At 38.0% G+C, this 4,100-nt stretch overlaps 1 pseudogene; it reads left to right on the top strand.

Moving 5' to 3' along the window:
• The first annotated feature begins 784 nt into the window (after positions 1-784).
• LOC115464262 lies at positions 785-2,506 on the top strand (annotated as a pseudogene).
• Positions 2,507-4,100: the final 1,594 nt, after the last annotated feature.

The raw sequence follows: 4,100 nt of genomic DNA, 5'->3' as shown, positions 1-4,100 counted from the left end.
CACCCGTAACTGTCTTGTCTGTCTGTATTACTTAGATTGTAAGCTCTTTTTGGGCAGGGACTGTCTCTTTGTGTCAGGTGTTCAGCGCTGCATGCGTCTGGTAGCGCTATACAAATGCTAATAATAATAATAAATGCAAATTTCCATTTTCTGCATAATGGATTTTGCAAGGCTTAGACCAAAGAATTCTTCTTCCACCAAACTTCATTGCAGCCGCGACCTAGTGCCTTCTGCTTCCTTCCAGCTTCCTGCACTGCTAGTGCACTCTTCCACCCCTGCCGGCCACCAGTCTATCATCGGCAGAACCGCAGAAGAATCTTGGATCACTTCCATTCCAGCCAGCAGCCAGGTAATTAGGCCCCGTGGCAAATATCTAATATTTATTTATTTATTTAAATTGACTTTAAAAAAATTGTCATTGCATTTTCTGCTGCTGCTAGTTTGACAAGAGCAGCAAGCTGCAGCCGGGGGGGGGGGGGGGTCATAAAATGTGAAAAGGAAGGATGGGGGGGGCAAGAACACTACTCTGGATGGGAGAGAAAGAGGGCATGATGATGATGAATGGAGGGGACAGACAGAGGGGCGGACGGCGCTGGAAATGAGAGAAGAAAGGGCAGACCATACACTGGATAGAAAGGGGCAGAGAAAGGAGGCAGATGCTGGATGGAAAGGGGCAAGAGAGAGAGGGGGGGGGGTATACGCTGCCTGATGGTTAGAAATCATTTCACCAACTGGTTCATATTTATTCTTCATTTTTTAAAGAAATTTGAGGTGGGATACCAACATGAAACGACATCAACTCAGTGGAGCACAACAAAGAAAAATTAAAAAAGCAAAGGAGGAGACGATTGAAGCAATGTCTGGATCTATGTTGAAATATGTAATGCCTTCAACATCGCATATAGGTAATGAAAATTTGGAAGAAGGTGGTGCATCCAAAGCACCTATACTAGAAACAACACAAGATGACACAGGGCTGAAAGATGACAATGAATCATCAACATCTATAAGCACTGATAATGAGGAAGAGAAAGGAATTGGTAGCAAGAGTCAACATCAACAGGATAAAAGAAATAATGGAGAAGAAAGAGACACTAGTAGTAGAGACCAACAAGAGTTTGAAGAAATGGCAACAAATGATATTTTACTTTATTCTGATATCGCTTCTTGGCCAATACCGGTTCCAGATGACTTGAGAGTTAATCTGGTTAAAAGGGGAAGTGAACCTCTTCAGAATAAAGATGGACCTTTCTCTGCAGTTCAACGAGAAGGAAAAAAGAGCAAAGGAGGCAGTTGACACTTAACAACTTCATGGTTTTATAAATCTTTACCAAAGGGTGAAAAAGTATTGAGAACTTGGATGGCTTATTCAAAATCAAGAAATTGTTTATTTTGTTTTTGCTGCAGACTGTTTGCAGATAATGAGACAAAAGCTGGGACATCAGTTTTTATAACTGGCTTTAAAAACTGGTGGAAGTTAAATCCTAAAGTTCCTGAACATGAGCTATCTGAACAACATCTCTCCTGCTTAGAAAAATGGAAGACCTTGGCAATGGGACTGCAACTCCCAAAAACTATTGATAAATCCATCACGTGGAAATGGATAAAGAGAGAAAAAACTGGAGAGGCATTTTATATCGTCTTTTGGATGTAATCATGCTTTTGGTGAAACAAAACCTTCCTTTCCGAGGACACAGAGAGGATAGGTCATCAGCAAACAAAGGAAATTTTTTTGGAGTTGATAGAATTACTCTCAAATTATGACCCAATTTTGAAGGAACATTCTGTAAAATTCAATCATACTGTTTCTTCTGAAAGGAGAGTGACTTCATACTTTTCTCCCAAAATTCAAAATGAATTCATTCATCTTCTGGGAAATTATGTCAAAGAAAAAATAGTGGCAGGTATTAGAAAAGCAAAATACTTTGGAATTCTTTTTGATAGCACTCCTGATGTTTCACACACTGATCAAATGTGTGAAGTGATCAGATATGTCCATATTGAAGATGATAAAGTTGAAATAAAGGAATCATTCTTGGGCTTCTTTCCTATTTCCAGGAAGACTGCTGCTGAACTCACAGAACAGATCTTGAAACAACTGGATAGTGATGGACTGGACATAAACCTCTGTCGTGGTCAAGGATATGACAACGCTGCAACTATGGCTGGTATTCATGGTGGTGTTCAGGCAAAAATCAAAGAAATTAATCCCAAGTCTTTATTTGTGCCTTGTGCAAATCATTCTCTGAACCTTTGCGGAGTTCACTCTTTTGGAAATGTTTCTTCATGTGTGACATTTTTTGGAACATTGGAAAAAATGTACTCATTCTTTTCAGTCTCAACTCATCGATGGGAAGTGCTGCAGAATGTAGGTGTAACAGTACAAAGACTTTCCCAGACAAGATGGAGTGCTCATTATGAAGCTGTGCATGCAGTAAAGAAAATGTGGATACAAGAGTATCAGCTCAGAGTTTGCTCCCTGTTGTGTGCGATTTTTCTTTTCTGAGTTATCTTTTTCTCTGGTGTGAAGTTTTAGGTGAGGTTAATCAGACACAAAAATATTTGCAAACAGCCGGAATCAGCCTTGAGCAATGTACAGCGAAAATGCAAGCTTTAAAATTGTTCCTTGAAGATCAGCGCACAGAAATTGTGGAGAAGGCCATTAACTATGCAACAACAAAATGTAAGGAAATGGACATTGCCATCGAAAAAAGAATCAAATTTCAAAAAAGAATGCCTGGAGAAACAGCAAGAGATGCTGGTCTTACATTGCCAGAAGAAATCAAAAGGGCTATGTTTGAATGCCTTGATCGTTTTCACCAAGAATTGGAGACTCATTCTAAAGCAATGGATCAAATAATGTCAGTGTTTGCTATCATTCAGCCATTCTCTCTGATTTTTGAAGAAGAAGAAAAACTTCGGAAGTTTTTACCAAATATAGTTGAAATGTATGATGATTTTTCTGGTGAAGAAACTTTAGTGGAAAATTTTCGACTGCGGAGACATTTAAAAGCTGATGGAATCAATCTTGAAGAAACGAAGACATGGACGGTATTGCAATTTCTAGAATTTATTGTGACATGGGATTTTTATGAATCTGTGCCAAACTTATCCTTATGTTTAAGACTTTTCCTAACTATATGTATATCTGTTGCTTCATGTGAAATAAACTTTTCAAAATTAAAATTAATAAAAAGTGTTCTTCGATCAACTATGAGTGAAGATAAATTGACAAATCTGGCTATACTGTCCATTGAACATGAATATGCAAAGGAGATCAATTTTGATGAAGAAATTTTGCAGAAGTTAAGGCTAGAAAACAGAAACTATAATGTTGTTCTTCGTTACTGCAACAGACCAATATGTAGGTTTTTCACATCTTTTTTCAAAAAATACATTAATGTAATTAAAAAGTATTAATCCTTTACTTTTTCCCTTTTTTATATTGTAATATTTATTTTATGTTTGTTTTTACTGGCATGACGATTACGTCTTCAAGTTTCAATAAAAGAAAATGTTCATGTTCACTGTCTGTTTCTTTTCTGACCATTTATCTCATTTCATGATTATTGCTAAAAATAATATTTTCACGGGGGGGGGGGGGGGGGGTGTTAAAAAAAAGGTCAGCCCCGGGTGTCAAGTAAGCTAGGTACGCCACTGACTGCTTGATGTCACCAAGCAAAGAATAAACATAAACATAATTAAGCTGTATGAAGTGTGTTGTAACAGGAAGAGGTCAAGCCAGGTAGATTTGGAAATAAGCTATTAGATCTACCTTTTTTAATCTGCTGGGTACTTTTGACCCAGAGAGGATGCTGAGCTTGATGGACATTAGTCTGACTCAGCATAGATGTTAGTATATTTCCAAGACAGAGTAAGCCCAATGTTCCTACCAGAGGAATGGCAGCAACAAGTTCAATGCTTGTGCTGGTGTATATCAGGTAACAGAGAACTGAAGAGATTTGACACCAACTCCTGAGATTCCTACGTATGCTGCCTGATTATATATTCTGCGCCTTAATTGAAGCATATTCTTTAACAATGTGTGTAACTTAATTGGTCAACTAACTAATTAGTGCTGCCAATTGGATGCTAACAAG

This window comes from Microcaecilia unicolor, chromosome 3 (genome assembly GCF_901765095.1).
Source record: "Microcaecilia unicolor chromosome 3, aMicUni1.1, whole genome shotgun sequence".
NCBI lineage: Eukaryota > Metazoa > Chordata > Amphibia > Gymnophiona > Siphonopidae > Microcaecilia > Microcaecilia unicolor.
Note: the sequence above shows the minus strand (reverse complement) of the source record. Positions and strands in the feature narration are given on the sequence as shown.